Source organism: Caloenas nicobarica, chromosome 7, assembly GCF_036013445.1.
Source record: "Caloenas nicobarica isolate bCalNic1 chromosome 7, bCalNic1.hap1, whole genome shotgun sequence".
Classification (NCBI taxonomy): domain Eukaryota; kingdom Metazoa; phylum Chordata; class Aves; order Columbiformes; family Columbidae; genus Caloenas; species Caloenas nicobarica.
The window spans coordinates 37,045,557-37,054,953 of record NC_088251.1 but is presented as its reverse complement, the minus strand read 5'-3'; positions in this window follow the sequence as shown (position 1 = coordinate 37,054,953).

The window sequence follows — 9,397 nt, the reverse complement described above, 5'->3', positions numbered from 1 at the left end:
TTCCTCATTTCTGACCTGAATCTCCCCTCCTTCAGTTTAAAACCATCACCCCTTGTCCTATCGTGACAGGCGCTGCTAAAAAGTCTGTGCGTTTCCTTATGCAGTGAAGGTTGTGCTTCAAAATTATGAAGAAAGCGTATTCAAACCGCCTTCAGACGTGATCCTTCAGGGGGAAAAAAATAAATAAATAAAGGCAAATTTGCTTTAAAATGTAAACCAATGAAGCATTCGCTTCCCTTTCTGCTCCTCATCTTCTAGTTTCTCACCCCTCGGGAGCAAGACCGGACCATTCCAGAGCACTGACCCTTTCCTCCAGCAGCCACATTTTGCTTTAAAGCCAGCCTGCACAAAGCCAGCATTTCCTGGTCTTTCGGAGAGCTGGCTTTGTGCAAGCCATCAGAGCTGGGGCCATAGAAAACGAAGCTCTTTATAAATGCACAGGAGACCACGGTCCTCTCTGCGAGCTCTCTGAAACGGAATCCCTCCATCCTGCTCTTCCAATGTCGGCGTGCGGGAAAAGCGATGGGGAAAACCACCGGAGACACGGAGGAAAGGTCCCTCCCACAGAAAACTCAAATTTAAGCAGGTCACAGAAGAGACTAAATAAACAGAATACTTATTCCTCTCTGCTTTCCTTCTTTTTCTCTCAATCCTCATTTTAACCCTGAATTTATCGTGTCACAGGCTTTCCAAGGGGAAGGACGTAACGCTCCACCAGTGGTGCTTCAATATTGCTCCAAGCAAGGCAAAAAGCCTAAAATCCGGGTGTTTTCCCTCCTCCCTCTCATTTTCACGGTCTTCACGTGGTCTCACGGCGTGATTTGTTCCAGCTTTAATACCCACTCTTGTCTGGGGCTCAGAGTGGAATCTGTCCCCACCAGGAATCAGGCTGTGTTTGCCGCGTCCTACCCAAGCCAAACCAGGAGAAGCAGCTTCATCTGTTAAAACAGGAAATAAAATTAATGATTCAAGTGGCGAGGATTAAAGGAACAACTGCCTCCACCAAGGCAGAATTACAAAATCCTCCTCCAGAGGATCTCTGCTTTTCTGATGTGGCTCATCGTCACCCGGACAGCAACACGACCGTCCCATTTTCCCATGCCCGACTGGGTGTTGGGTGACAGATCAGAGACATCTCAGCACGAACGGCCCAAAGCCAACACACACGCTCGCTGGCATTTCAATCGAAACTTCATTTTTTACCAGCAAGTCCAGCGCCCGCTGCTTTGTGCTTGCAAAACGCAGCTGCCTCGCACGCCTTCGTCTGCTGGACAAGCCGTGGCGTTCTCGAACGCCTTCAAAAGGCCCTCCTGGAGATTCACACCAATTCTGCTGCCTTTCTGTTAATTAAACTCATTTAAAAAAAAAAAAAAAAAAAAAGGAGTCCAGAAGAGACCAACGGGCTGGAATAAGTCACTGCATATGCAGAGCTGGGAAAAGGACAGATCCGCTATGTGATCTGGCTGAATTTTTGTTTGCCTCTGCTCCGGGGAATATCAAAAGGGTGGATGAGTAATGAAGAGTCTTGATGTTCCCTTAAAAAAAAAAAAAACAAAAAAAACCCAAACAAACAAACACACAAAAAACAACAAAAAAAATGAAGCACTGCATTGCCCAGGGTTTTCTTTATCTCGCTGGGATATTTTGTGCCACCATCTACAAACACAGTGAGTCTGGCTGGATTTCTGCAGCCACTGGAACCAGCTGCATCAACCCTGCATTTTCTGGGGATGCAAACCTTTTCTTTCCTGGGAAGCCACTGCAAATACCCCAAAGCGGTGAGCAATTCTCCGGCGAGATCAGGCATGTCCCAGCCTTGTCACTTGGATGGAAACCTTGATTCAAGCCTGTTTGCTAAGCCACGGGCAGTTCCTGAGCAGAAAATTGGAACAACCACCATCTCAACATGGGTATATTGCTTATACAGACCCAAGGGGTTCACCAAAGCCTGGGATCCTGGATGTCAGGAGGGAAAAGCAATTATGAGGCCTCTTAGATAATGTTGTTTATTTAATAAAGAGTGGCCAAAGTCCTTTTTACATGGACTCACGAGGATTCCGAGGGCAGGAGATAACGTTTCTGCACAGAGCTGTCAGCAAAAAGCTGCTCAGGCTTTGGCAAGGACGCACCAGGGGGTGATCCAAGCAGCACCGCGTGGATTTTCTTCCCCACCTTTCCTGGTCAAAACACTCCCACGCCTGCTCCAAGCAGCAGCAGATGGCTCCGTTGGGTGAAGGGCTGGAGTCCTGGACACGATGGCCATGCTTGAGTACAGCCCCATGGCCAGGCTGGCTCACGGGCTGACCCAGAAGCACCAAGCGGCAGCACGAGATCTCTCTTGAGGTCTCTGGTTGGTTGCCCAACACCTGGGACATACAGTGATTTCCTTCTGGAGAATCTTCTGCCTCCGGAGGCCAATGCGGCGATTCAGGTGTTTCACCAAGATCTGAGGTGGGGTTAAAGCTCCTCAAGTATTTCTTTGGAAAGCTTGAGCACGGTGAAAAAGTTGCCACTCCTTCAGCTGCCTTCGATCACTTCAGAAACATCTAGATCTTCTGGTTAAGTCAAATCTGCCACCCCCGAGCTGGGAGAGCTTGTCCCGTTGGGTTCAACGGGAGCTTGGCTGTGGACGTGCCTCCCGCTAGCTCGCAGGAGCTGCCTGAGCTTGGGCTTGAGCGACACAAGGAAGCATGGCTAAAGCCAGCTCTAAATACACCACTTAAGCTCAGGAGGGTGCGGGTGAAACCAAAAGCTGCAATGGGGAAGCAAGAGGAGGACAAAGATGATGCCAAAGAGACTGGCCACCAGAAGAGGAGGCCCATAAGGAGCTGCACAACAAAAACCTGCTGCAGTCCCAGCACCGGGCTACCCCGTGTCCCTCCGGCACCCGTCCTTGCACACATGCAAATCGCTGCTTGCGGGGGTGAAGATATTTTCCAGGACACGGTATTTGGGTACTGGCAACTTACTGGGAGACAGACCGTTGTGTCATGGAAATGCCCTGGGTCCTTGGCACAGCTGAGAGCTGCTCCCGGGAGCGGGGTCAGACCCATGTGTGGTGGTAAACGGTGACTTTCCTGCTGGAAAACACGTCTGGGAGCACGCACGGGAGGTTTAGGAAGGGCAGGTTGGACGGAGCGAAGGGCTTTTGCAAAGGTAGCGGAACTGGAGCCACTGTGGTTTCTGAACTCAGAAGCCGCGCGCAGAGCGGTACCACTGAGTGACAGCTGAACCGAAGGGACATCCACCAAACAGTATCAAAATGTTGTCCTGGGATGCGGTATGAGCAAGGACCCTCCTGCTCTGCTGGACAACCGCGTCCTGGCGATTTTTTGCTGCTGTCTAATACCCAATTGATGTTCAGACATGGGAACACTCCAAAATTCCCCAGATCATGTGCTTTAAATCTATCCAAAAATGAAATGCAAACGGGTTAAAGCTTTACCACAAATGGAAAAGATTTTGCTATCAATCATTCGAAGCAGTAGCAAAAGGCCAAACAGGTTTTCCCTGTCTCGTAAGAAATACTGCTGCTTTCAAACCTGAAGCATCCTCCTTGCTGTCCCTCCAGCCCAGCTGAGGTTTCCCACGAGCTAAAATCCAGAACAACGTCATGAAGAGGTTGCGTGACACAGCACGGGCAGGTCGTCCCTTCCATGGGATGAAAAGTGTGTAGAAATGTGGGAAAGCGCCACATTTTAATTTCTCCAAACAGCAGCACAAACCGAACGACAAGGAGGGCACCGGAGCAAGTATCAAAATCTCTGCCAAAAGGGTAATTGTGGATTTAACAAGGACAACAAAAATCTTGCGGCGAGATGAAACGGGAAGGAATGTTTTGATCACTCTGTCAAAATGCCAGCGATGCATGGAAGGACACGGAAGGGCTAAAAATAATAAACCGGAGTATCTCTCACTGCTGGAAGGTACAGAGCTGCATCGGTGCAAAGGAATAGATAATGTCCTGAGCTCCTTTCCCTCTAAGCCTCCAAAATATTGAGTGGAAAATTAAGAAAAATCACCTTGGAGGGAGAGCCCAGGCTCGCCCACCCGGCAGAGCTGCCCGAGCCAAAACCGCGCTGCCGGGCAGCCAACACAGATCCCTGTTCCGCGCTCAGACTCGCAGCTCAGACCCGTCCTGCCAGACCTGTTCCACCTGCGAGAAGCTGAGATGAACCAAAACGAACCCAAAACAAAGGCTTGCTCAAATAACTTGCCTGGCAGCACGCCCCTCTCCCAGGGAAAACCAAGATCAGCAGTTACGATAACGCTGTGCGGTGATTGATGTGTGCTGCAGCCGCAGGCAACCAGCGGTGAAGCCCGAGCAGAAGCGGTTATCGAGTAGGTTGGCCAAAAGTCACCCAGAGCATCATAAACAGGTCCAAAGGACAGACAGACAGACCCTTCGGCTCTGCGGCTGCTTTGCAAAGCCCAGGGAGGGAGACGCATCAAAGCATTACGTGGGCAAAAGCGGGGCTGGATAAATTGCCTTGACCCTTCATGGGGTGGAGGTACCTGCGGGAAAGCTCTTGCAGCAAGTTGTCCCCATGGTGTCAAAGGGATGGGACCAACTCCAAAGCGACCGGATCCCATGGCCCTACCTGGCGGATCGTCCCCATCATCAGAGAGGGGGAACTGAGGGAGACGTCCTTGTTTTGACACAGAGCAAAACACGTTAAGAGATTTCCACGTCTAAGCTGGCAGCACCATCAGGAGACATCAGAAGAAACCCTACAGCTGCCGGTTTTGGCTCCAGCCCACCTTCTCCTGCCCAAAGCAATTCCCCCGAGTTAACCCATTCCCCTTCTCCCCCCCCCCACACTGACCTACAACGAGATCACAAGACGGCTGGACGCATTGGGAAACGTTTGACGGAAAACAGACGCTTTGGTGACAACATCGTCTTCATTTGCACCCGAATCAGCATTTATCAAAGCCAACCCTGGGGCCAGGATGGATGCTCTGGCCAAACAGCTGGCGGCAGCCCCACAGGCACAGGACTTACGTGGGATGCGGGAGAGGACGGGGAAAGCACCGGGGGAAGCGTCGCTCCGTGGAATTGCCAAGCAGCACGTGCAAAGCAGAAGCGCTCTGGCAGAAGACTGGGAAAAACCTTCTTGTCCTCTGGGCCTGGAGACTGAAAAACAGCAACGCAGAATCGGGCGGATCCTTCCCAAACTGGCTCCCACTGGCTTTTTCTGGACAAGAACGTATCGCGCAGCTGGCAGCAACGGGTCCAGAAGATTCCTAAAGCATCTGGACAATAACTTCTTGGTACAAGTACTAAGGGAACTGACCGGGAAAGGTGCCTTCCTCCAGAATCACAGAACGCAAATCCTAGATTTGATTCTCACCAACAGAGATGGGCCTCGTGGGTGAAGCGGTAGTTGGCGGCTGCCTTGGCCACGGTGAACACAAAGCAGTCAGGTTCAAAATCTTTGCTAATGGGAAGAAAACTGCCAGCAAGACCTCAGCGCCGGGTATGAGGAGAGCAGACTTCAGGCTGCTCAGAGAACTACTTAGTAAGGTTCCCTGGGAAGAAGATTTTGAAGGGGTTGCGGCCTGCCAGTGTTGGTCGTTTTTGAGGTACCACCTACTAAAAGCACAGAACCAGTTGGTTCCAAAATGCCAAAAATCTAGCAGAAAGCCAGCCTGGCTGAGCAGGGGAGAGGAGACTGAGGGGAGAGCTCACGGCAGCTACAGCTTCCTCACAAGGGCAGTGACCGACGACAGAACCCGAGGGAACGGCAGAAGATGTGCTGGGGAGGCTCAGGTCGGACATGAGGAAAAGGTTCCTCACCCAGAGGGTGCCGGACACTGGAACAGGCTCCCCAGGGAGGCGTCACGGCCCCAAACAGTGTTCAAGAAGAGACTGGACAACGTCCTCAGACACACGGTGTGACCTGTGGGGTTGTCCTGGGCAGGGACAGGAGTTGGACTCCACGAGCCTTGTGGGTCCCTCCCAACTCAGGACATTCTATGACTCTACATGCCAGCAAGGGTAACCACTTGGATTTCAGCCACTGCTGAAAACCATCCGCAGCGAATTTGGAGGAAACCTGCTCCCAAACCTTGCTAGAGATCATAGAATCGTTTTGGTTGGAAGACGCCCTCAAGATCATCGCCTCCAACCATTAATGTGCTTATTTATTTAAACGAGGCTGCAGGACGGATGTACAGAGGGTGTCGTGCCTGAATCCCGGTGCTCACCGGCCAAGCCTCCAGCAGATAACCAGCAGCAGAAATGACATTAAGAGGATGCACCAGCGCTGGAAAATCCGTGTTAATTTTCTACAGGGAAGCTGCGTCTTCCTGCCAGGTCACTGTGGCGGATGGATGACCCCCCCAGCCAAACCAGCAGCGGTTTGGTCCAGGCTCCAGAGGAAGCCACAAGGAAGCAGATGGGCACAGGGAACACCGATGAGTTGTGGGCGCAGGGAGTCTTGTGCAGACCTTTCCCACTGTGTCCCATTTGACTGCGAGTCAACCGCTTCATTCTATAAATACGACGGCCTGGGTGAGCTGCTGTGAGCTCTCCCTGCTAAATAAGTGAGCTGTATGGCGATGGTTTTACTACCCACAGGTCAGTGCATAAGCCCAGTTTAAGTTTAATATCAATCATCTAGCTTAAGTAAATGCACCCTAAATATAAGGTTGCGTGATTTTTAATATACTCTCTGCTTCATGTTACTTGGTAAGCTGGATTTGCTGAAATCTTAAGCTGTGAAGTTCTGCTCACGCTTACCAAAAGCAACTACACACCACACTGAACACTTGGAAGATAAGGTCCAGCTTGCGCTTTTCTGTGAAGAACGGAAAAAAATACCAATTCAAGGCTAACGCAGAGACATTACAGACATCTGCAGAACGGGGCCTGTTTTGCACTTTGCTGAGAAGGAAAGGATTTATTCAGACAAAACCACACGTGCAATATCTACAGCTGAACAAACCAAAGGCCCACGTGGAATCAGAGAAAAAGATCCAATGAGAAGCAAGAAGACCCCAAAGTGAAACACTGCTGTTGGACTGAATCATGGGGTGAATGGTCTGTAGAGATATAAAAGTCTGTGGTTTTCTGTGCTCGGGTTGGACCTCTGCGCAGGTACCCAGCTTGAGCCAGCCCTCCGGCTGTTCTACTCCATTAATTTTCTGGGTTTTCCTAAGAAATTTGTCTCCTGAAAGTCTGCTCTGCGTACAGTTATCAGGCCTCGCCTGAAAGTTTGTCTCCGGAGCTCCAAGACACAGACTCCAGAGCGAACAGTTATCAGGGAGGGAAGATGCCCAAAAGTTTGCTTCGTGAACGGGCACAGGCTCCTGGAGAGAAGGTAAGAGGCATTTGGCTTGGCGTATTTCCCCCATGTAGTAAATAACAGAGTGAACCTGCCACCGAACTCTTTCAAGTCGCGCTTCTATTTAAGAAATCTAAACATTGTTCTGCAGTAAGCAGAACCCTAAAATCACACCCCCGTGACAATCACAGAGGGGACATGTGGGGACACCACGATGCAAAGGGGTTCATCTCTATTTTGGTCACCTGGCTGTAGAAAGAATCCTTATTACATGGTCAAAAAGAAGCCATAAATCCTTCTGGCAAATATTTGCTGCCAATATCTGCTCAACTGAATAAGAAAAGTTGCCGAAATGGGAACTTGTGATGGCTCATCTTTGGGGAACACGCTGATACCAATGGGCAATACACTGAGCCACCCCTGAAGAAAAGCAGGAGGAGGGAAGGCTAATGGGGGTTAATTATCTTTTTTCACAGTACAGAAAAGGGATCACCGCCCTTGCTTGCCTCGTGCTCCCCAAAAACCTCCCCATTCCTGTATTTTAAGGATTTTTAAACTTACCCCATCTGGAAGGACTAAATTGAGCTAGATCTCAGCAACATCAAAGTCCACCCTCCTGGCAAAGGTCTTGGTTTCTGTTCGCCCAGGGCTCTAACAATTGCCTGGTCCTTCTCCACCTCCAGCCACCCTTTTTCCAGCCTTTTCTGGTGGAGATCCTTCTTTCGAATTTCAGGAATCTGCACTGGACAAGATGTTAAGGTTCACCCCTCCATACGCCAGCCAGGCTCCCGTCCGTCCTCCCACAGGCACCCTCAAACCAAACAAGTCAATGTCCAATCCAAGCCAGCAGGAGATGGTTTTGCTGGACAACGTGGGAAGAGCCAACAGCTCCGTTTGCTTCGATCAAGGCAGCACACCACCAGATTTCAGCTCTTTCGCTGACTTCTTGATCCACACTGGCACAAGTTTGCTGTGCTCACCTCTCTGACGGGCATCAATGGCAAAGGTCCACGTGTGCCCCAGCAGCAGAAGCTTCGCTACCCAAGGGAGATGCACACAACACACCAGTGCCCCAGGGCAACGGGACGACGTACACGGTGGTTCAGCCTCTAAGTTGGAACAGGATTGTCCCTGGAGCTGCCCAAGGATCAAAAGGCAAGCATGGGTGTTCAGAGTCTCCAGGAGACCCCCATTGCTCCTTGGCTACGCTTCTCCAGAAAGTGAAGGCTGAAGAATCGCTGCGGATCATAGAATCATTTTGGTGGGAAAAGACCCTCAAGATCATCGAGTCCAACCGTTAACCCAGCACTGCCAAGTCCACCTCTACCCCATGTCCCTGAGAACCTCATCTCCATCTGCCCAACCCCTCCAGGGATGGTGACTCCAGCACTGCCCTGGGCAGCCTGTTCCAATGCCCCACAGCCCTTTGGGGAAGAAATTGTTCCAAGATCCAACCTCAGCCTCCCCTGGCGCAACTTGAGGCTGTTTCCTCTGGTCCTGGCGCTTGTTCCTGGGGAGCAGAGCCCGACCCCCCCTGGCTCCAAGCTCCTTTCAGGCAGTTCAGAGATCAGAAGGTCTCCACCCCGCAGCGTTAGCACCATCACAAACCATCTCCCATCTCAAACAGCCGGTGCCACCTGGCAGACACCCACAGAAGAACAAGGCAGCACGAGCACCGCGCCAGAGTTCACACCGATTTAACAGCAATTTTGTCTCCCATCTCTTCCCCCGGTCCCGTCCTCCCGACGGCGCAGAACCCAGAGCGACGTGCCACTGCTGAGCCCCGCGTCCCCGCTCGCCCGCACTCGCTTCTCAAGACAACACGCTCTACCAAAGCACGGCTCCGCTGCGGAATAAAAACCAGACCATGTTCAGCAAGGTCCATGCAGTAAGTCAGACACTACAATGCAGAATTCAGCAGATTCCATTTAATGTCATGTGCATATATCCATACATTTACTTATGTCAATGGTTTTGATGTGCGTGATGCCAGGTCTTGAAAAATCTACTCGTTCATTTACGTCTGGGAGCGTGAATTCTCTCAAGCAATCACCTCGGGGTGGGTATGCTTTTTTTTTTTCTTTAAAAAAAAACCAAACAGACTTTCG